The 24,963-nt window shown below is 44.8% G+C and overlaps 1 long non-coding RNA gene across 2 annotated transcripts in view; it reads right to left on the bottom strand.

Moving 5' to 3' along the window:
* Positions 1 to 24,963, bottom strand: part of LOC126941330 (uncharacterized) — an 87,775-nt gene that overhangs the window by 48,804 nt on the left and 14,008 nt on the right. For both annotated transcript variants that reach the window (XR_007721249.1, XR_007721250.1), the window contains exon 2: positions 1,635 to 1,986. This is a non-coding gene — a long non-coding RNA (uncharacterized LOC126941330). The remainder of the gene's footprint in view (positions 1 to 1,634; positions 1,987 to 24,963) is intronic.

The following is a 24,963-nucleotide window of genomic DNA, read 5'->3' on the forward strand; positions in this document are numbered from 1 at the left end:
TCTCTACAAAAAATAGAAAAATAAAAATTAGCAGGGTGTGGTGGCACGCACCTGTAGTCCCAGCTATTTGAGAGGCTGAGGCAGGAGGATCACTTGAGCCCAGGAGTTTGAGGCTTCAGTGAGCTATGATTATGCCCCTGCACCACTCTAGCCTGAGTGAAACAGCAAGACCCTGTCTCAAACAAAACACAACAGGCCCAAAAGAGCCCTGGGCTTTCTGCCTACACTGAGGAAGGAGCATGGAGCCTGATGTTCCTGTTCCCATTTCAAACACAGCAGCAGCTCCAAGAGGATCCTCAGATATTTGCTTCCTCTGTCAGCTTTTCTTGAAGAAAGGTTTCCACAGTCAAGAAGAGAAAAGTTTGAAATTCAAATTCTCCTTCTTACTCTCCCCAGCCCCAACATTTTATAGATGATGAAAACCAAGTTTGCCATAGCCCATGGCCAAGGTTAGTGGACTAGATGCTAAGCCTGCACTTCCCAGACCTGGGTTTAGGCCCGTGACCATGGCCTCTTTAAGTCATCATTTTTAGCTTTGGGGGAGTGAAGAAGCTGCTGGAAGTATCAGGCTGGCATCAGATAGAATCACGTCTCAAATATGTAGACGTTTCCTTTAGAAACACATGAAGCCGGACACAGCAAACAATTGAGGCCAAGGGGTCAGGAAGGCACTGCTAGGGGGCTTTCCAGAGCTGTAAAGTGGTCTTCCAGGGAGTCCCAGTGGACCCACTCCCTGCTCCGCTAGTATCTGAGCCAAACAGTGCTGGAGGGGACCGGTGATCAGGCCTGTCTTTTGCCCTCCAGGAGAGCGAGAGAGTGAAGGATTCTCAGGGCCTAGCCTCACGTCACTGCTCCTACAAGGAAAATGTAAGGCTCTTCCTCCAGGCCCTCCTGCCTGGCAGGCTCCTAGGCACTACATCCTGAGGACAGGGGATGAGCTAACTTGCCTCAGTTTACCCAGCTGTCTGAGGTGAGTTGCAGCATGGTGGCCTCCAGGTTTGGCCCCTCTGAGCTCCCCTTTCCTGGCCCCATGCAGTCACTCCCCTAAGTCCTCGGGCCTAAGCCCAGGAGGAAGCCCTGACTTGTCTTTGCGTAAGTCACTCCATCCACCCCGGCTTTGTACCCCTAATCCTGGCTGCACGTCTCTTTGCTGGAGCTCCATTTCCCCTTCGAGGGCCGCTTTCTTGATCCAGACACAAGGCTCCTCCATAGTGTCCTGCTGTCTGGCTCCCTAGCAAATTGAGCAACTGCTAACTACACACATCCCTTGGTCCCACCTCAACAGCTGACCCACCGTGAACCTCTGAGGTCGAGACTCCAAAGCCTGCCTTTTTAATAAGATCCCCAGGTGATCCTGATGCCTTTAAGAGTCAGGAGCCCCTCACTGCTTCTGTCTTTGGCCAGCATTGGCATTTTCATGAGGGAATGAGAAAGACAAAAAGGCTCGAGCAGCCCGAAGTCTGTCAGGGCAGAGCTTCAGTCAGCTCACTGGGTGAGCGGAGGGGTGGCGAACTGGCTGCACACGTGACCCGAAATCCAGCAGGTGTGGCCAGGGCTGAAAGGCCAGCCCTGGGCTCCATCACCCTGGGTTCAGGCAGCAGCTCAGCGTGGTGAAAACTGAGCCATGTCCTTACCTGGGAAGCTGTGTCTCCATCCTGGGAGTCAACTCCACTTTGTATGTTTCTCTAAGTCTGGTGACGAGGATTTCCTAATTTTGTACAGCACGTGTACTTTTCACCGCAGTACTTCATTGTCTCTCCCCAGAATGAGGTATCATATCTCCACTTGACAGGCACGGAAACTGAGATGCAGGAGGCAAAAGTCACAGATGACAACGGGGCCCCGAGGAGGGTGCTAATGCCTGGGGACAGACCCGGGTCTGTGGGTTGAAGGCTGGAGTTTTGGCTCTGCTACTACCAGGAAAAGGTGGTTTCTTTCACTCCCCAAAATCATCTTCAGTTCCAAGGACCCTTCTTCCCAAGAAACCTGAAAAACAACAAAGGGACTTTTCACTTGCTTTCTTAACACTGTCCACAACAAAGGCTGGTAGAAACTTTTGTTGTTATTCCCAAAAAGACGGGAGGCAACCAGCAGCAGTTCCATTGCTGATGTCAAGGATTTGCTGGTTATAGAACTCATGACTGAAGGGCTCATCTGAATATTTTGCCAAATAATTATAACTCAATTTATTTCCTGAATCACACTAAAGAAATGTGGAATGAGGAAGGGGGAGCATCAGGCCAGTCTGTTGTTTCCCTGTGTGGAAGCAAGCTTATCCTTGGCTTGTAGAAATCAATTATTCAACTGGAATTTCATTTCATTTTGACACATATTTATTGAGTACATATATTTACTATGTGCCAGGAAATGTATCAGAAACTCAGGAATAAAACATACTATGCCCTAGTCCCTGCTCTTAAGGAGTTACAGATGGGCAGAAGAGTGAGGTGAGGTCACACGAGACGTGCAGGTTCGAACTTGATCTTGAGAGCAATAGGAAGCCCTAGAAAGGCTTATACTGGAGATGGCCTGGCCATAGTTCTGTTGCTGAGCACAATCTGGGAGTCAGGCATAATTCAGCTACCAGGAGCTGCCTCTAGCAAGACAGGACCAAATGAGGCACACGTGCGAGAGACGTACAAGCCATCTGATGTGACAGTCAAGATGTTAGCCTGGGCCGGGTGCAGTGGCTCATACCTGTAATCCCAGCACTTTGGCAGGCTGAGGCGGGTGGATCACCTGAGGTCAGGAGTTCGAGACCAGCCTGGATAACATGGCGAAACCCTGTCTCTACTAAAAATACAAAAATTAGCTGGGCATGCAGGTGCATGCCTGTAATCCCAGCTATTTGGAAAGCTGAGGCAGGAGAATCATTTGAACCTAGGAGGTGGAGGTTGCAGTGAGCTGAGATTACGCCACTGCACTCCATCCTAGGCGACAGAGCCAGACTCCATCTTAAAAAAAAAGAAAAGAGAAAAAAAAAAGTCTGATTAATTCTCATTGGAGGATTCAGAGGCTTCCTGGATGGGGTGGCATTGAAGCTGAGCCTTGAAGGGTATGGTGGTTTGGATGCGCAGAGGGGAAGGAGGCAAGCTTAGAGGCCTAAAAGTGGAAGACCAGCCTTGGAAACAAGCAGTCCAGCAGAGCGGTCTGCTGGGGGGATGTGTTGGGGAGGGAGGAGGGGGAGGGGGAGAGGGAGGGGGAGGGGGAGGGGGAGGGGGAGGAAGAGGTTAGGACAGGACTGCACAATGCTAATAGCACGCTGAGGATCTGTGGTTTTTTGTGTAGGGAGAGGTGTGCTTGAAGCTGAAGCTTATGCGTGGCCCCAGCAGAGTTCTGGCACCTGGCAAGCCACCCAGGTAACATTGGTGCATTACTTACTTGAAGGGGTTCCGGAAAACTGATCCTTACTCCTTCCCACACTCAGGCCCTTCCTCGGGTCATCTCTGAGAGAAGCAGAGCACCAAGGGCCACTAAGCTGCATGCTTTCTGCATCCCTACCCCCTTCACTCAGGAAGATCAGGTTATCCAGGGTGCAGAACTTGGCAGTAATGAATATTTATTGCATGAATAAAGGAATATATAAATGAATGAAAACATAATTGAAAACTTCAAAGGGAAGTCACAAAAGGATTGTGTGTGTGTGTGTGTTTGTATTTGTGTGCACTCCTACCCTTTGCCTTGGCGTGTGGGCCTGGGAGTGCTTCGGAGGGAGGGAGAGCAGGCTGTGACTGAGCAGAAGCTTCGGGGTGGTTCTCCAGCAGCTCCATCTCCATTTGTGCTTTTCCCATACACAGTTCCCCACCGCCAGTCTCCACACACAGGGCCAAGTCTGGATTCCCTGACACTGGCAAACACTCCATCCCGGCCCTGGGACTGAGCCACATTCCAAGGCTGTGAGGACTCTGCTGTCTCTCGCATGGGCAGCAAGGGACTCGCTAGAGAGCCATCCAGGTCTCTCCAGCCGTTAGTGCCATTTTTCCCTACAATCCACTTCCTACTGAGTCCCTGTGTGAGTCCCAGCCAGAGCCTCAGCCCACCCAAGCCATGCCAGTTCCTCCCTCATCGCCCTAAACTCCCCAAGCCCAGTCCCTGCGAGCTCGCTTTAGTGCAGGCTGAGGACAGAGGGCCACACCGCCTCCTTCCATGGGTTCCTCCCTAATCTCACACTCGTACTTCACAGCCTCAGAAGGCAGCAGAGAGCAGCTGTTCCCGTGCAATCAGGCAGGACCAGAGAGGAACCCCAGATCCTTTCTCATCCTCTCAGAACCTCATCTGTAAATGGGAATGGTGATTACTTACCTCACAGGATTAGAAAGACCAAATGGCATTATCCTACAAGAGAAGTGGTTACCAATTCAGTCCACAAACGATTTTTTTCCTTATCTTTTCCTTTAAATTCACTCAATTCTGACTCCCAGTTTCTGCTTTAGATGCAGCAATCTGGAAAGAACATTGCTCACACCTTTACAATAACAAAAAAGCTGGAAACCTGCAAGTTTAGAACTCTCATTGAAGCTATCAGAGAGCTCAGGTTCAGCCAACTAGCCTGAAATCTAAGAAGAGACAGGTGCCCACAGGACGAGATGGGGCGTGAACACTGGTGCACCTGGGGCCCCGCAGACGCACAGCAGTAAGGATTCAGCTGGAATACTTAACAAACTGCTAGGGACGGAGTATGGGTGGGCAAGAAAGTGGGAAGTCCGAAGCAAGAGTCTGCACCCTTTTCCAGGCTTTCCCCCACGACCCCAGGCGGGTGGGGGAGGGTATGAGAAAGCATCCCTCATGATACAGGCCTGAGGGACTGGGACAGCAGCCACGGCAGGAGGGGCACAAAACCCCTGCCAGATGTTTCTCCCCCAACTTCCCTATGGATAAAAGCTTTGATCTCCAGGGGAAAAGGCAACACCATTGCCATGAGGGCACCAGTGGAAACCCTTTAGACCTGGAGTAAGGCGAGAGAAAGAACCTGTACCCTGGGGGAGGAGCAGGAATGTGTTCCAGGCCCAGAACTACACACCAGCTCCACACCACAGCCATCAACAGAACGGAACAGCATCTACAGAACCAGATACAACACAGACACTGAAACTACCTGACAGGGAACTTAGCCATGATGAATATATTAATGGCTCTGATGGAAAAGAAGGACAATATGCAAGATTAGAAAGGTCCTTTCCGCAAAAATACAGAAACTATATGAAAGAATCTAATGGAAATGCTGGAAATGAAAACACAGTAACAGAAATAATGTTTTCAATGAGCTCATAAATAAAGTTGACACAGCTGAGGAAATAAACAGTTAAAGATAATGCTATAGAAATTACCCAAACTGAAACACAAAAGACTGAGGGAAAAACAGAACAGAACATCCAAAAGCCTCGGGACAATATTAAAGATCCTAATATACATGTAATTACAGTCCCAGAAATAAATTAAAGAGAATAAGGTAGGAGAAATGTTTGAAGAAATGATGGCTGAGAATTTTCCAATAATCATGACAGACACAAAGCCACAGATCCATAAAGCTCAGTGAATACCAGGTTAAATAACACCAGAAAATACACACACACATACACATCTAGGCATACCATATTACAACTGCTGAAAATAAAAAAGAGAATATCTTGAAGGCAAATATAGAATAAAAAACACATTATATACAGAGGAACAAAGAATTATAGCAGATCTCTTGTCAGGAGCCATGCAAGTCAGAAGATGATAGAGTGACAGCTTTAAAACACTGAAAGGAAAAAGAAACAAACTATCAACCAGAAATCTACACCCAGTGAAAATCGCTTCCAAAATAAAGGAAAGATACAGACTTTCTCACACAAAAACAGAGAATTCATTGTCAGCAGACCCACAACACAAGAAATTTTAAAAGAAGTTATGCAGGTACAGGAACATGATACAGAAATAAAACTTGAATTTGCATAAAGAAATTTAGAAGGCTAGGCGTGGTGGCTCACGCCTGTAATCCCAAGAGTTTGGGAGGCTGAGGCAGGAGAATCGATTGAGGCCAGGAGTTTGAGACTGCAGTGAGCCGTGATCACATCACCGCACTCCAACCTGGACAGCAGAGCAAGACCCTGTCTCCAAAAAAAAAAAAAAAAAAAAAAAAAGAAAAGAAAAAGAAAGAAAACAAAGTAAAGTAATGGAAACAAAATAATTAATGGTAAAATAAAATTCTTTCTAAAAACGCTTAATTACTCTGCTCACCCCTATAATCCCAGCAATTTGAGAGGCCAAGGCTGGAAGATTGCTTGAGTCCAGAAGTTCAAGACCAGCCTGGATAACAAAAGTGACACCCCCATCTCTATAAAAATAAAAAAGTTAGCTGGGCATGGTGGCACGCATCTGTGGTCACAGCTACTTGGGAGGCTGAGGCAGAGGGATCGCTGTGTCCCAGAGGTCAAGGCTGCAGTGAGCTGCATTCAGACCACTGCACTCCAGCATGGGCAACACAGTGAGACCCTGTCTAAAGAAAATATGCTTAGTTGGGGCCGGGCACGGTGGCTCACACCTGAAATCCCAGCATTTTGGGAGGCCAAGGCAGGTGGATCACGAGGTCAAGATATCAAGATCATCCTGGCCAACATGGTGAAACCCCATTTCTACTGAAAATACAAAACAATTACGTGGGCGTGGTGGTACATGCCTATAGTCCCAGCTGCTCGGGAGGCTGAGGTAGGAGAATCACTGGAACCTGGGAGGCAGAGGTTGCAGTGAGCCAAGATCGCGCCACAGCACTCCAGCCTGGAAACAGAGCGAGACTCCATCTCAAAAAAAAAAAAAAAAGAAAGAAAAGAAAATATGCTGTTACTCTGGAAGATAAATATTTTTGCCCAAAGCAAAACTAGAGACATCCTACCTGTTTCTGGGGCTGGCAGTTATCTCCTTTTGCCTCCCAGGCCCAGCTGCTGCTGAGTCCTGCGCTATTCTCTTTCTTCTCAGCTTTCCTCCCTCACTTCTCGTGCTTTCCCTAAGAATTAAGGGCAGGTGTTTGGGGCCATATTGACCGAGACCTGGGCACTGGGGTGAATGGCAAGGCTCTTCACCTCAGAGAAGTTCCAGCAGGTGTATGCTTCTCAGTTGATGCAAAAAGTACTGCCCCAGCCCTGTCCCAACCCCCACCCCAGCTGACAAAATAAGCTTGGCTCACTTAAAAGATTCTCCTTAGGCCGGTCACGGTGGCCCACACCTGTGACCCCAGCACTTTGGCAGCCCAAGTTGAACAGATCGCTTGAGCCCAGGAGTTTGAGACAAGCTTGGGCAATATGGTGAAACCCCATCTCTACAAAAAATACACAAATTAGCTAGACATGGTGGTGCTCGTCTGTGGTCCCAGCCACCTGGTAGGCTAAGGTGGGAAGATCACCTGAGCCTGGGAAGGTCAAGGCTGCAGTGAGCCATGACGACGTCACTGCACTCTAGCCTGGGTGACAGAGTGAGACCCTGTCTTAAAAAAAATTCTCATTAAAACTAAACCAAAATTAAAAAAAAAAAAGCCGACTTCTGCTGTCTGTATCAAATATCTCCTTAAAAACTCTTGTGTTTCTTTGTCCACTTTTCTTTGGGGCCTGCTGGTGGGTTGGCCTGGCATGGCTGGGTCCCATGCCTTCTTCCCCAGAGCTTGCTTTCCTGAGACAGTCCTTAGAGTAACCCGGCCAGCCTAGGAGAAGCCCAAAGCAAGTACTTGTCCCTCCACTGGAATCCATACAGTAATTGTTTAAATTAGTATCTCTCAAAAGATTTCAAACTCCTAACAGCCAGACCGTGGGCCACCCCACACCCTTCTCTGCAGCTTCATTCATTCATTTCTTTTTCACCAAGCCTGGACTAACTACGAAAATTGGTGCTTGGGATCCAACTGGGCACTTGTATAATCTCTGCCCTCATGGACCTGACAGTATAGGACAAGATGCACATTAGTCAAATAATCACACAAACACATAATCAATAACTACGGTGATAAGTCCGGTGAAGGAGAAGACCAGCTCAGCGTGAGAGTGTGTGGCAGGGAACTGGCACTGGCCAGGCTGATCTAACACAAACATCCCCCACCATGTCCCATGTGTCTCTGGCCTGGATGGCCTTCTCTGCTTCTTTCCACCCATCCTAAGCCTGTTTGTGCAAGTCAGGTCACTTCCCCTCCATAAATCCTGATAGTTTGGCCTTGGGGATCTCTTCCCCCTCTTTCCCCTTTCAGCAGGACCACTCCTTTGGATCGTAAGGACTGTGGGAACTTTCTGTTAAAAGGGTGCCACGCATTCACTCTTTGATCACTAAGTGTTGACAGATACAGTATTTTTAAAAGATAACCAAAAAGACTTCTCCAGACTCAAAAAAGAGATTAACATCTTTGTGGACAAGCAATAGGAGCACAGAGGGGTGAACAGAGCTGAAGCTGCAGCCTGCTGGGCTTTAGGTCTGGAGACAGGTGGTGGGAGCTGGGGAAACGAGGACTAAAGGAGCTCTATTCAAGATAGTAGAAGGGAGAGACAGGCTCAGTGCCTGAAGGCAGGCAGCAGAGTAGGGCTCCCTTCTTACCCATGAAATTAGGCTGACCAACCTCTGCCAAGAGCCAGGAATTTCTAAAGGCCGTAGATATAAGAGGCTGGAGAACAAGACATTGCTTTGTGACCAGAAGCTGAGACCAGCTACCTTTTGCCTCTGCATCCAGATCTACAGAATCCTCAGATCCCCACAGGGCAGGACCCTGTCAACTGCCATTCAAGGATCCAGTTCCCTATTGGGGACCCAGAGGGCTGAGTGGTGACAGTTACAAAACTGCTTGTTAAGGGAGAATGTGTACAGAGAAAAAAGACAGAACAAATGAAAAAGCAACTACTCCAAGCCTCAAAATAAGCCTGTACATCAGAACTCCAAAACTCATGGAAAAGCCCAGTTACAAAGACAGTTCACAGATTTAACATTCAAAATATCAATTTACTCCAGATGAAATTAATTTTATAGAACGGTCTGACAAAGACTCTTCAATCAATATGCTTAGGGCATTAAAGATATAAATGAAGGCATAACTTAAGCAATCTAGATGTTGTACAAGCAAAGTGTGCGACCTGAAACAAAACTCTAGTTTTGTACTCCCACCATAAACTTTACTTGACTCCCAAATAAACTTTGAATTCAACGACTTTATTTGGTCCCTTCTTAGTTCCTGCCTCTCGCTGCTGCCTGGAATGCAGCTGTGCCATTAACCAAGAGGATGGGGACACTCCCTAGAGATGGTGGGGGGCTTAGAGGAAGGAGCCCAAGTCCCAGAGGGCTCCATGGGAGAGAGATGCCCCATCAGCCCTGGACTTTCTGGCTTGTCTTGAGGATTTTAGTCATAACTGAACTTAATCCCAATTTTATACACAGAGCCATGCTATCTTTTTACGTGCATGTATCTGTTTTCTTAGCTGGATTATATGGCCCTTGAGGGGGAAAGTGGTGTCTTAGAACTTTTTGGTAGCTGCTTAATATCTAGCTTTGTAGTACTTGGTTTTCACAATGGCATAGTCTAGGACCAAAATCTAGTGAGTGTATCTTAGGTGTTGGCTTTTAAAAGTTGTAGGAACTAAGTGTCTGTATCCTAAATCCCCAGTGACTGCCGTAGGTTGGATTCAGCCTTGTCCATCACAGACTCCAGGTCTAAATTTAGAATGAGTGTGCAATATCGGGAAGCCTAATTCACTTTGGACACAGCTCAGTGCTGTCAGAAACTCTTCACCAGTCTGCTGTCCCCCACCCTAATTCACACTTTTTTTCTTAATCCTCTGCTTCCTGCCTGGGACCCTGGGGACCCCCAGAAATAAACAACTTAACTTGCACTGAAAACCTGTCTGCAATGTGTTGTTATTGTTAACAAAAGATGTCATTTAGCAGAGAAAACGCATTTGTTTCATGATTTAAAATAGTACACACGGCCGGGCGCGGTGGCTCAAGCCTGTAATCCCAGCACTTTGGGAGGCCGAGACGGGTGGATCACGAGGTCAGGAGATCGAGACCATCCTGGCTAACACGGTGAAACCCCGTCTCTACTAAAAAAAATACAAAAAACTAGCCGGGCGAGGTGGCGGCGCCTGTAGTCCCAGCTACTCAGGAGGCTGAGGCAGGAGAATAGCGTGAACCTGAGAGGAGGAGCTTGCAGTGAGCTGAGATCCGGCCACTGCACTCCAGCCTGGGTGACAGAGCGAGACTCCATCTCAAAAAAAAAAAAAAAAAAAAAAAAAAGTACACAAATACTGACAGTTTCACAGAATTCTCACCATTAAAGCTGATTCCCTTTATTCCTGGCTACTCACTCGTTTCTTGGGCCTCATCCCCAGAGTGGCCTAAGAGGTGGCTGTTTCTGGTCCTGCTACGATAGATAAAGGGACCAGTGCTTACAGAAGTGCTGTGACTTCCTTAGGTGCTGGAGGGGGATGTGGAGGCTTGGACACTGGAATGTTTGGTAGAACGGTTGAGGTAGGATTTGGGGAACATCATAACAGAATTTAGTTTTTTGAGAGGGAGTTTATCTTTTTAGAAAGCACAGATAGAACCCAATATGCTCTAGACCAGGAATCAGGTAACTTTTACCATAAAAGGCCAGATAATAAATATTGTAGGTTTTGTGGGCCATATGGTTTCATCACAATTACTCAACCCTGCCATTGCAGCATGAAAGCAGAATGAGTGGGCTGTGTTCCAATAAAACTTTGTTTGCAAAACAGAGGCAGTCAGCCAGAATAGGCCCACAGGCTGTAGTTAGCAGGCTCCTGCCATGTATCACTGCCATGTATCACCTTGAGGACTCCTCTACAGGGGAATGGCAGTTTCTCCTTCCTTTGCCCAAGCCAGTACCCTGAGTCTGCCGTGCCACTCCACAGTCCCCACAGAGGCCTCACAGCTGGAAGAGGCTGCTGACAGGCAAAAGCCTGACCTGCCACAGCCCCAGGCCAAGTTTGTCCTTGCCAACATCTCCCTCTCTGTCCACGGATGTCCAGCTATTTCTTGAAGGCCTCTTGGCTGCAAGCTCCCCAGCACGCCCTTCAGGGCCCAGGCAGGATGCCCACCAATTCCTGTGCTCTAGGACTCTGAGACCTCCTTGTCCCTTCTCCCACTGAATTCAGCCTGTTAGGAAGAAAGGTAACTCAGCCACCTAATCACCCTAAGGGATGGTGCACCCGCCATACATCCATGCACTACTGATGCAATGGAACAAAGCCATGATGTGGAGCTTCAGGCCTTCCAATGGCAAAAGAACCAGGTACGTGGTGACCTAGAGCATCTATGCACAAGACTGGTTAACCTAACCTATCACAGGAGATGGTCTTGGGGCTGGGCTGCCCTGCCCTGCCTCCAAGTACATAACAGAGGCTCCCCTCAGGCTGGAACTCATTTAATGGTCCAGCTAGTGATGACTTGGCCCAGTGGGGCTCCTGGTCAGTTTCCTATAAGGGCTCTTCCCAGAAAGGACTTTGACATCTTCTGTTTGTCTGCCTATGGGGCCACTAGCAAAGGTATATGTACTACTGACCACGTGTCATAAAAACAGACTTGTTAGTTCTCTAAACTTTTGCATCCCTCAAAGAGTCCCTTGATCAGCTTGCAGCAGCTCTCTATCCCACACCCCTCCAGCCAACCCTCCAAAAGCCACATGGAACTTCTGCAGAAGGGATTTGGGACCCTGCCAGGTTACTGTGTGTGGGTCTCCAGACACCACTACCTCCCAGCCAAGGTTCTTCCAGTTCTCTGCCCCCACACACTCTTTCTCTTGCCTGGATTTTCCCTCACCTTCCTCCCACCCAGCTAATGGCCAACTAATTCTGACAAAGCTACTTCCTGTTTGTTGTAGATGGCAATCACTGGAGAGAGGGTAGGGAGGAGTACTTATTTAGCTAGAATATCAGGAACCATGGATCAGCTATGCAGAAAGTTTTGGGAAACCAAGTAGATTCAGATGACTCAGATGGGACTCATTTCTTCTCACTCCAGTTCTTTTGGTTTTCTAAGGCACTGTGGCCCTGGAATGCACAAGCAATTTCTCTTTCTAGTCTGATCTTTAAAGAGGTTGAAATAGTCGTCACTCATTTTTGCTTTCAAATTTTTTATTCTAGCTTCCATTAGAGTTTTATTCATTGCTGGTGGATAAAGACTTTAAAAATATGATTATGTTTTAATTTCTGTCTTCTAGGATTGGGTCAATAGAGGTGCAATACTGGACATATAATGAGACAATGAATGAAGTGTATCATTCTATCACTGTGAATTCATCACAGTGAGGCTGGGATGGGAGGAGGCTGAAGGGGAGCCATGGGCATCTGCTCATATTTGTCTCTGGATCTCTGACCCAGCAAATACATAGGAGTCCATTTTAATAACTTTTTTTAAAAAAGTAATTTTAGACTATAGAAAAATTATAAAGATAATATAGGTTTTCCATATATCCTTCACCCAGCTTTCCCTAATGTTAACATTTTACATGACATAAACGATCCTGTTTCCAAAAGCAGAAAATTAACACTGATGCAATACTGTTAACTAAACTATAGATCTTAGTTAAATTTCAGCAGCTTCCCCACTAATGCCCTTTTTTTTTCTGTCTGGGATCCAACGCAGAATCCCACACAGCATTTAGTCATCACATCTGCTTGGTCTCCTCTGGTCTGTGAAAGTGTCTCAGTTTTGGGGTTTGTCTGATGTTTCCTTATGATTAGATTGAGATTACTCAATCTTGGCAAGAACAACAGCAGGGATGCTGTATCTTTCTTTGTGTGTCATATTGGCATACATGGTGTCAGTAGGTCTTGTTACTTGTTAGCCTTGACCACATGGGTAAGGTGGTTTCTCCACTATAAAGTTACAATTTTTGCTTTGTAAGTAATGAGTATATTGTGGGGAGATACTTTGAAACCATGCAGATATCATGTCTCTCATCGTGCTTTTGCCTACTCATTTTAGCATCCCTTTCTGGTTCTTGCTAATTAGTGTGATATTTTCCAAATGATGATTTTCTATTTTCCTCATTCCTTCTATATTAGTAATTGGAATTCTGTAACAAGAAGCTGTCCCTTGTCTACCAATATTTCTTTAATTATTTACTTATAACAGTATGAATGAATGTTTATTTTATTCTACCTAGTAATCTATATTTATATAATTTAATCTTCTCATTTTTTATAGTATTACTTGACTTCTCCCACCTTTGGCATTGGGAGCTCTTCCAGGCTGGGCCCTGTGTCCCTTGCCATGCCCCATCTCTTTTTGAGCACTTCCTTACTTTCTGGCATAAGATATTCCCAGCTCATGTCATATTTTCCCTGCCCTAACCCTGGAATCAACATTTCACCAATGAATGCTGCTTCCTTTTATTGGAGAATGGTATGTAGAAACCAAGATCTGAGCAGTAGGTATATTCATTGCTAATGGAGTGTCATTCCTTCTAAGCTTCCTCAGCAGACAGACACAGAAAATACACACACACACATTCATGCCTCTATTAATTTCTGTATTCATCTATCTGTATCCACTTTATGTTTATTAATTTGTTCAATTCTAGTGTAGACATAAAATAACTTCAGAACCGAAGAAAAATTCCCTATGAGAAACAAATTTACTAACTAGAATACAATATTTGCATACAATTCTTTTTGTCTTTGGCCTTAGAGTAGCCAGTGAAAATAGTAAATTAGAACTTTTTTAGTGTTTAAGGGTCATTTTAACATCTTTCTTTGTGTGTGAAATGCCTGTTCATGACTTTCCCTCATTTTTCTCTCAGATTTTTGATGTTTTTGCCCTTCAGTTGTTAAGAGTTCCTTATATTGTAGGAATATTAGCTCATGGTTAGTGGTGTATGTTGCAAATAACTTCTCCAATGATGTCAGTTATCATTTGAATTTGTTTAGGGTGATTTTTTTTTGTCATGAAGACTTGTGTTTTAAGACAGGGTCTCACTCTTTTGTCCGGGATGAAGTGCAGTGGTGTGATCATGGCTCACTGAAGCCTCAACCTCTCATATCATGTTTCTCATCCAGGCTCAAAAGATCCTTCCACTTCAGCCTTCAGTAGCTTGGACCACAGGAGCATACCATCACACCTGGCTAATTTTAAATTTCTTCTGTAGAGATGGGGGTCTCCTTATGTTATCTAGGCTGGTCTCAAACTCCTGGGCTCAAACGATCCTCCTGCCTCAGCCTCCCAAAGTGCTAGGATTACAGGCAGAGGTAACTGGGTTAACCTCTAACCTGAGGTTAACAGGAATTGGCCCATGTTTTTCTCTAGAACTTTAATGGTTTCATATTTTACATTTAGATCTCTAATCCATTTGAAGTTTATTCTTACATGTGATGTGATGTATGGTTCTAACTGTATCCTTTTCCAAGTGGAGATCCAGTTGTACCAGCATCATTTAGTAAAAAACCCATCTTTGCTCTGGAATTTGAGATGCTGCTTCTATCATATACTAAATTTCCATATGAACGTAGGTCTATTGATGGACTTTCTATTATTTTCTACTAGTCTATATTTACATTCATGCACCAATGTCATGCTTTTAATTTAAAGAGGTTTATGGTATGTTTTATTGTCCAGTGGAGCCAGTGACCCCATACTTTTTATTTTTCAGTGTTTTCCATCCACTCTTGCTGGCCTGGTTTTCCATATGAATTTTAGTATCAACTTACCTGAACACCCTAAAAAAAGACTTGTTGGTATTTTTATTGGGATTGCACCATGTTTCTCCCATAACCTGGAGAGAACTGATACCTTTATGACATTGAGTTATCTTTTTCAACACTTGAAGCTATCTTTCCCACTTCTTAAAGCCTACTTTTGTGTCTTGCAAGAATGTTTTTAAAGTCCTTTTTGTAAACTTTGGATGTTTCTAACCAGAATATGCTTAACAAAATTTATACCAAAGTATTTAATCTTTCTTATTGCTGTTATAAATGAAATTTTCTCTACCATTATGTCCTTTAACTGATTATTATTTGTGTATATAATATTGGATTTTATATGTTAATTTTATTTATTTTTTTAAAAATATTTTTGGGCACATAATAGTTGTACATATTTATGAGGTACATGTATTATTTTGATACAAGCATATAATATGTAATGATTAAGTCAGGGCAATTGGGTATCTGTCACCTCAAACATTTACCCTTTGTGTTGAGAATATTCCAAATCTACTTCTCCAGTTATTTTGAAATACATAAAAAATTATTATTAACTCTAGTCATGCTATTGTACTACCAAACACTAGATCTTATTCTTACTATCTAATTGAATTTTTGTACCCATGAATCAACCCTTCTTTCCCCCTTCAACCTATGTTGATTTTATACCCTGATACTTTACTGAATTTTTTGTTGTTTGAGATAGTTTTATCATTGACTTTTAAGGCTTGCCAAGTACAGTAGCTGTCATGGACTGAATCGTGTTTCCCCAAATTTCATATGTTGAAGCCCCAACCTCAGTACCTCAGAATGGGACTGTATTTGGAGATAGAGCCTTAGAGAAGTAAAGTTAAAATGAGGCCTTTAGTGTGGGCCCTAATCCAATCTGATGCGTGTCCTTATAATTAGAGGAAATTTGAGCACACAAAATAAGCAACAAAGATGGTCCTGCAGAGGAAAGACTATGTGAGCGAGAAGAGAGCCATCTGCAAGCCAAGGAGAAAGGCCTCAGGAGTAACCAACCCTGCTTACACCTTCATCTTGGACTTCCAGCCTTCAGAACTTCAAGAAAATAAATTTATATTGTTTAAGCCACCCAGTCTGTGGTATTCTGTTATGGCAACCCTAGCAAACAAATACACTAACATATTGTCTGCAAATTGGGACAACTTTTTAAAAAGACCCATGTTTATGCTTCTGGGTCAGTGGTCCCCAATCCCTGGGCCATGGAGTGGTACCAGTCTGTGGCCTGTTAGGAACCATGCTGCACATCAAGAGGTGAGCGGCAGGTGAGTGAGCATTACTGCATGAGCTCCGCCTCCTGTCAGATCAGCAGCAGCATTCGATTCTCATAGGAGCTCGAACCCTATTGTAAACTGTGCATGCAAGGGATCTGGGTTGTACTCTCCTAATAAGAATCTAATGCCCAGTGAGACCATTCCCCAGCCCCTTCACCGAAGGGAAAAATTGTCTTCCACAAAACCAGTCCCTGGTGCCAAAATGGTTGGGGACTGCTGTTCCAAGAGATTTCTCCCATTTAATTGTATTAGCACACTAGCATAATGTTGAATCATAGTGGAAATAGTCCTGATCTTTAAAAATGTACCTCTGGTGTTTTTGCAGGGGTTATGATTATGTGACCCACAGCTGGAGGAATAAAATAAGTATAGCTAGCATTTATTAAACAATTGTAATTTCCTTCTCTGTCTTCACAGAGCATCCCAGCAAAAACCTACCTCATTTCATCCCAAATGAGGGAAAAGCAGCTACATGTCTGACTTGAGTTGTGCATGGTAATAGCCCCGGTCATTTTAAATCAGTCAAGATTGTCTTTGTACCCCATCACAAAACTGCACCCCAGTTTTTCTTCTTAGGCAAATCCATAGGAGATGGCTCACTAGGCAAAATCTCTGGGAACTCCAGACCATCTACCTTGGGAAAGTTTTATGGTACTGTCCAATAAAAATGCAAGGTGAGCCACATTTGTAATTTAAGGTTTTTAAGTTGTCACTTTGAGAACATTAAAAGAAAGTGGGTTTAATTAATTTAACAATATATTTTATTAACCTAATCCATTTGTAATATTATCACTTCGATGTGTAATCACATTTTACATTTTTTCACACACAATCTTCAAACTCCGCTGTATATTTTACATATACAGCAGATCTCAATTTGGACTGCACACTTCCAGTGCTCAATAGCTACATGTGACTGGTGGCTACTGTGTTGGGTAGGGCAAGTTTAGGAGAATCAGTATTCCTGTTTCTCCAAGGAAAAATGAAATTATATTTATTGAGTACCAAGGCACCATAGTCCTTTTAATATACACAATCTCATTTAATCTTAATTATAATGCTACACAGTTGGCATGATGGTCCACATTTTACACATAAGGAAGCTAAGCTCAGAGACATTAACTTCCCCAAGTTCACACAGTCATTTGACTTCAAAATCAATGCTAAGAACTATCTAACCACCTGGGAAAGACTAATTGAGTCCGCAGGCAGAGTAGGGAGAATGCAGCCAGAAATCACTCCATTCTCATAGGAAAGAGAAGAAACAGCAATTATAACTGACTAGGAGCACAGTTTCCTCTGCTCAGAAGGAGGTTTCCAAAGACGTCTAGTCTCTCCCCAGCACTTGCTGTCTGCACGCACATTGCATACTTCACTATATCCTGTCTCACATTGCTCTCTCAATAAAAATGAGGTACCTTAATGAGACCTTCATTGTCTCAAAAGCAGGGATGTAAATTTCTATTTCTCTTCTTGGGTCCTCTAATCAGTAGAGATTGTGGGCATGATAGGGGCTCATGCCTAATTGATAAAACAATAGGAAGCTTCTGTGTCTGGCCCTGAATCTTATCCCATGGTCAATCTTTAGAAACGAAAGGGGGTTTCCTGTTTGCCTTTCTAAAGTTTTAGTCCTGTTGCTCCAGTTCCAGGCAGTCAGTCTTGGTGTGGAGACAGCTTTGTTTGTCCCTAACATGAGAAAGACTTCCTGGTGGGAACTGGTGAATTGGTTATATCTTGCACCCTGCACATGTATCTCTTCCTGGAGTTGAGTCAAAGGACCAGAATGTAAACATTCAGAATCTCCCTTGTTTCACAATTTTAAAATTTTATACAGAGTCAGCTTTGTTGGTATCAAAGTTTACAGGAACCAGAGTCCACAGCCTGTTGGTAAATGGGCAATCGGGAGAGCCCATCAGTCACTTGGGAACAGCCAGGCATAAATTTTCTCCTGGCCACTGCCTCTGCCGTGGCTATAGCTGTGTCCAGCACACATAGTAGTGTTTAAACAAATATCTGCTGGACAGCAGATGGATGGAAGGATGGATGGATGGATGGATGGATGGATAGATGTTTACATTAATGATAGGCCAAGAAATGGATGGAAGAATGGATGGAAGGATGGAAGAAAAGATGGAAGGATGGGCCAGGCACGGTGGCTGATGCCTGTAATCCCAAAACTTTGCGAGGCCAAGGCAGGCGGATCATGAGGTCAGGTGTTCGAGACAAGCCTGACCAACATAGTGAAACCCCGTCTCTACTAAAAATAGAAAAATTGGCCAGACCTGGTGGCATGTGCCTATAATCCCAGCTATGTGGAAGGCTGAGGCAGGAGAATCACTTGAACCCAGGAGGCGGAGGTTGTGTTGAGCTGAGATCGCACCACCGCATTCCAGCCTGGGTGACAGAGCGAGACTCCATCTCAAAAAAAAAAGAAAAAAGAAAAGATGGAAGGATGGATGGATGGATGGATGGATGGATGGATGGATGGATACATTAATGACAGGCCAACAAATGGATGGAAGAATGGATGGAAGGATGGATGAAAAGACAGAAGGATGGAAGAATGGATGGATGGATGGATGGATGGATGGATGGATACATTAATGACAGGCCAACAAATGGATGGAAGAATGGATGGAAGGATGGATGAAAAGACAGAAGGATGGAAGGGTGGGTGGATGGATGGATGGATGGATGGAAGGATGGATGGATGGATAGATGGATGGATAGAAGGATGGATGGATGGAAGGATGGATGGATGGATACATTAATGACAGGCCAACAAATGGATGGAAGAATGGATGGAAGGATGGATGAAAAGACAGAAGGATGGAAGGATGGATGGATGGATGGATGGATGGATGGATGGATGGATGGATGCATGATTCCTGCTTAGTGTATCTGAAGTGAGAGTCTATAATCTGACCATTTTTCTAACTCCTTTGGTAACTCTGATGATTGGCCAAGGATGGAGCAGCTCTCAGCACTGTCCCCTGGCCCTGCAACTTCTGGACCTTTTACTTTGTAACTAGGAAGGGAATCAGAATCTCCCTTCTTACTCATTATCTGGAGAACTACAGCCTGTTTACTGAGAGGAGCTTTCCAGATTCTCCCATTCAGAGATGATAAGCTGTCAACTCTCAGTTTGAGCTTGCTTGGCCTGCAACTTTTTAAAAATCTGAATTAGTTGGCAACATTTAAAATTAAATGATTTTTCTAAAATCTAGATTTCTGAATTTTCTTGTGAATAAAAACACAGGAGAGAGAGAAAGAGAGAAGTCCTGGTGGAATTGTGTCATTATTCTTGCAAGGCACTGGAATCAAGACCCAGAGAGAAGAAATCATTTGGATGGATTCAGGCTGTTAGCTAAGGGCAGACAATCCAGATCCCCCAGTGCCCAGAGATCCAGATTCCCATGTCTTTCCCTGCTGCATGTTAACTTTCAAAGCAGGTCAAGAAGACTGAGATCTAAAATGTGTTCAAGGAAAACGAAGTAAGAAGTTGACTAATTAAAGCATGGTCATCATCATCATCATTACCATCATTGTCACCTTAAAAATTATAGAGCATGTATTATTTAAAAAGCACCCTTCCATGCAACAGAACAAGAGACACAACAAACACCTGACAAGGATATCAAGGAGAAAAAACATTTAAGGATTATTTCAGAATGGGTGATAATATGAAGCAATATGCTACCATACTTCCTAAAATACCACACATGTACTAAGCAAACAGATCATTTAGTAGAAAGAAAGGAACTTGATGTTTTCTCAAAATGGATAAAAATGTATCTTGGATATTATCTTGTTAGTTGGTACATAGTAAAATAACAAAATAAACTCAATCAGCTCAAAACTGTTAGATCCAAAGGAAACAGGAGAGCTCGGCCATTTTCAAGTCATAGGCAATCTTCAAACTTTATTTTATGCCAGAAACTTATCAACATTTTGTAATGCACAATCAAATCTTTGTTGTGAATTGTATCCCACTTCTCTCCACTGTCCCTTTCCTGCTCTTCCTTCCTGCCCAATTCTCACTTCTGGATCAAACTCTTGATCCAGAAGGATCTGACAAACTCACTAATATGGTTAGGATTTGTGTCCCCACCCAAATCTCATCTTGAATTGTAATCCCCATAATCCCACGTGTCAAGGAAGAGAACAGGTGGAGGTAATTGAATCACAGGGGTGGTTTCCCCCATTCTGTTCTCGTGATAGTGAGTGAATTCTCATAAGATCTGATGGTTTTATAAGGGGCTCTTCCCCCCTTCTCCTTCCTGCCCCCTTGTGAGAAAGGTACTTGATTCCCCTTTGCCTTCTGCCATGACTGTAAGTTTCCTGAGGCCTCCCCGGCCATGCTGAACTGTGAGTCAACTAAACCTCTGTCCTTTATAAATTACCCAGTCTTGGGTAGTTCTTTATAGCAGCATGAAAATGGACTAATATTCTCACTAATGTTGAAATGTATGTGACTCACACTAGCATTCGGGGTCACAATTTCCAAAGGGGTTTAAGCTTTAATGGAATTAAGAATTGCATTTGTAAGTGAACATTTCCAAAGTGTATCAAGGCTCACAGGACACCCATATTGGGGGGTGGGGGGGGTATATTTTTCCCTATGTCCCTGAAATCACTCCCACCCAACCCATATCCTTCTCTGCAGTCACCAGTCTTCCAGCAGGAGCTATACCAGCCAGGACCTGAGATAAATCCTGTCCCAGTGTCCTGCCCTGCAGGCCAATGGGCCCTGGTCAGAACCTTTAACCTACTTCCCCCAGTGCCCAGGGATTTTGATTTCAATGGGACAGCCCTGGTCCACGTTGTTAAGTTTGACAACAAACCTTTGACTTATAGAACGGCTCTTGGCGGGAGCTGATGGGCCTTATCTCTGCCTGTGGCTAAGTCATCTCATGATAGCAAAACAGCAAAATGAGCAGAGGCTGCCAGCCCACCCAGTTTGCTGACACTTACTCTTTTCAAAGCATTTCTCCATCAGTTCCTCACTCCCACCAATAGCCCCTATGATAAGCATCATCGGCCCTCATTTCCAGAGAAAAACACATGGTGCAGAAAGTGATCAGCCTTGATCACACAGCCCAGCCACTGTGGACTCTGGCAGGCCATCTGAGTCAGCCTCAGGCTCCCTGCTTTGCAGCCTGTCTGCTCTGTGGGACAACTCCAAATGACAGTCACACACATCTGGAAAGTCGCAAGCATGTCAGTAGCCCAATAATTTGCCCAGCTGGTTTGTGGAGGTCACCTCTGCCTCGGATGTGGTCGGTGAGCCTCCACACAAAGGTACGTGCCTCATAAATGGACAGTTGGAGGCCGGGTGTGGTGGCTCACGCCTGTAATCCCAGCACTTTGGGAGGCTGAGGTGGGCGAATCTCCTGAGGTCAGGAGTTCAAGACCAGCCTGACCAATATGGCCTCCCAAAGTGCTGGGATTGCAGGCATGAGCCACTGCACCCAGCCATCTTCCACCCACTTCTAAGTGAGCATTTATCAATAAATAGGCAGCAACTGCAGCAGCTGAGAATAGAAAGAGTAATTGCATTCTGGATAACTGAGGCTTCATTTCAATAGAAAGTAATTACATTCTGGATAACTGAATAAACTTTTAAAAATATGATTTTAATTTAATAATTTTTAAAATTTATTTTTAAATATTTTCCCTGACTTGAAGCTCATAATTTAACAAATTTTAATGCACACTGTCCTAAAGTACAGTGATACTTCTCTGCAGATAGGATTTTATAGAAAGATGCAGGATCTTGCATGAGGAAATACAACACCTGTTAGCTCTGTGACCTTGTGCATCTCTGCCTCTGCAAACCAGCAATAGGTTGATCTGAACCTCATAGGTTGTGATGAGAAGGAAATGAGGCAGTGTGTAGAGAAGCTCTTCACGCACTGTAAAGTACTGTGTACATACTGTCATCCTATTGTTCTCTGGACAGTATCAACACAGAAAACAATCTTTTCCTAATAATTCAAGACCATTGTTCCAAGCATCAGCCACCACAGTGTCCTTTAATTACAGCTGCAAAAGACATATGAATACTGTCCTGGGTAATAGCAGGAATGCCCTGACCCCCACCCCACCCACCCCCAGAGATGCAGTGGGTCCGTGGGTTGCAGTGCCACCCAAGAATCTGTCCCCCTACATCCCTGGGTGATTCTGATGTTTCATAGCAACTGTGCTTATGCATCAAACACTAGCTCTCCCCTTTCCCAGGTGAGGGACAGCATGGGTAACTGTTTATCCCCCTTCACTCTGAATCTGTGGAATCATTATATTTTCTGTTCCATTATCACCAAGTATCCCCTACTTGGCCTTGGGACTGTTTGCTGCTTGCCACATGAGTAGCTGCCTAACTGCTGCTTCTGAAGATGACCACAGCTGCTCACACCCCTCGGTGCCCCACATCTGCCCCACTCTCTTCTTTTCCAGGTCCTACAGCTTCTCCTTTGCCCCATGGATTTTTGTAAGACAAGACTGGCCTTTGGTAGATCTCTTCAACACACCCCAAGACCCCAGTGCCCTGGGCTTCTATCTGCTGAGCAACCCCATCCCAGACTGGGCCAGTCTGGTTCAATAGCATCTCCTTCTAGTACCTGGGGAAGTGGGGGTTGTTTGCTGGGTTGGTTGGTTTTTTTTCCAGAAGGCTTTGAAACAAACAGTTCATGTGACTGAATGCCTGAGAGACCAAGAGAAAAGAACCGATTGGCATTTGTAGGGGATCATCGAGGGGGAATTCTTGGAGCAGGAAGAATCAGAGTAGGGTTTCCACAGACATTGCTGGAGTGTTTGGCCTAACAAAGCTGGCCCCGCTTCTCCAGGAAAAATGCAAAATGACTCGCAGATGATGTTGCAAACATTTCACTAAATCATGCTAAGAGCAGGAGGAGGAGTACACTTACAAATCCAAATTTCATTTCTTCCATAACAGCTATCTTCGTCCTTTTGAGTTTTTGCAAACACTAACAGCCCAAGGTGAACTGAGGCTCATTGTTAAAGGCAAAGCTGGCCCCAGCGAGCAAAAGACAAGATTCTGAGACCAGACAGAAGGTTTCCTCAGTGCTCTCTTGCCTGCTCCATGTCTCACTGGCCCCTCTCAGCTTTGCAGCCCATGTTGCTGGTGGCTTCACTGTGACCCTCTCACAGCAAGACTGGCTTGGGATACTTTAGTCCTGCAGATTAGGTCAGGTATGGATTCGTAGAACATGTCTCTTTGTTTTCATATGGATTGGTTTGCTAGGGTTGCCATAACCGAGAGCCACAAAGTGGGGGATTTAAACAGCAAAAATTGATTGTCTCACAGTTCTGGATGCCAGAAGTTCAAAACCAAGGTGTTGGCAAGGTGGTTTCCTTCCGCGACTGCGAGAGAGAATCTGTTCTGGGCCTCCTTCCTGGCTTCTGGTGGTCTGGCAATTTTTGGCATTTCTTGGCACGTAGAAGGATAACCCCCATCTCTGCCTTCATCTTCACATGCCTTCTCCCCGCATATGGGTCCGTGTTTAAATTTCCCCTTTTTATAAGGCCATGAGTCACACTGGGTGAAAGGTCCACCCTACTGCAATATGACCCCATCATAACATAATGACTTAAGTCTGCAATGATCTCCGAACATGGTCACATTTTGAGGCACCAAGGGTTAAGACTTCCACATATGAATTTTGGGAGGACACGATTAAATACAAAACACGATGTAACTGATCTGGTCCTCTTTCTGGACTCCCACTTGCTGAATAGCGTGTGGTGGGGAGGGGCAGGGAGATACAAGGTATAGCCAGTGTAATGGTTAATTTTGTGTGTTCACTTGGATAGGCCACGGGGTGCCCAGATTAAGCATTATTCTGGGTGAGCCAGTGAGAGGGATTCCAGGTGAGGTTGGCATTGAATCAGTGGATGCAGTAAAGTAGATTTTCCTCCCAATGCGGTTGAGTATATCATTCAATCCACTGAGGTCTGAATAGAACAAATGGTGGAAGGGGGAATTTTCCCCTTTTATTCCTGCCTCACTGGTTGGACCGGGGCATCATCTCATCCTCTCCTGCCCTCAGTCTGGGATTTACACCAACTCCCCTTGTTCTAGGGGCTTCAGACTCATCCTGAATTACACCTCTGGCTTTTCCGGGTCTCCAGCTTGCAGAAGGCACATTGTGAGACTTCTTAGCCTCTATAGTTGTGTGAGCCAGTTCTTCACTATGTATAATAAATATTTATAGATCTAGATATTACACACACACACATACACACACGCACACACAGATGCTTCTCAACTTAGGATAGGGTTACATCCCAATAAATCCATAAAGTTGAAAAATCATAAATCCAACCATTGTAAATCAGGGACTATCTGTATAAGTCTTTTATTAGTTCTGTTTCTTTGGAAAACCCTGACTAAAACACCAGTCCAGTAAAATAATGTCAACAGGCTCTCCAGAAAATGTTTACCTCTCCAGGAAAAAGAAAATGATCGTATCTCAGACCCCTTCCCTTCCTCTCCCACATTCTTCTCTAAGATGACTGAAGGGTTTACGGCAGAGGAGGTGGCTTAATACGCCTGTTGCCGGAAGGGTGGAATCTTTCAGCATGCTGTCCTAAGCCACTCTGCCTTCAAGGCAATGTCCCTCCTCTTCCTGGTTGCTGCTTGTCCTGCTGTCTTTTGAAGCTTAGGTCAACGGCTGGTAGAGCCAGGACCCATCTCCTGGGTGTCTAGGGACCAGGCCGTCCACCCTAACCTTGTCCTCTCAGGTCACTCTTCCTGGAGCTAAGGTCAGGCTGCAGCGGGCATTTGTTCCTTGACCCAGGTGTTCTACCCAGTTGCCCAAAGTTACAGGATCACCTGTCCACCCTGTTCTCCATGTGAACTGGTTTTCAAAAATGACCTCTTTTATTTTTAAAGGGCACTGAAAACCTTTGCCATCAGAGGCCTGCCCAGCCATATTCTAGCAGGGGCTACATCAGTCCCTGGAGGTTACCAAGGGCTG

Source organism: Macaca thibetana, chromosome 18 (assembly GCF_024542745.1).
Source record: "Macaca thibetana thibetana isolate TM-01 chromosome 18, ASM2454274v1, whole genome shotgun sequence".
In the NCBI taxonomy this organism is placed as follows: Eukaryota; Metazoa; Chordata; class Mammalia; order Primates; family Cercopithecidae; genus Macaca; species Macaca thibetana.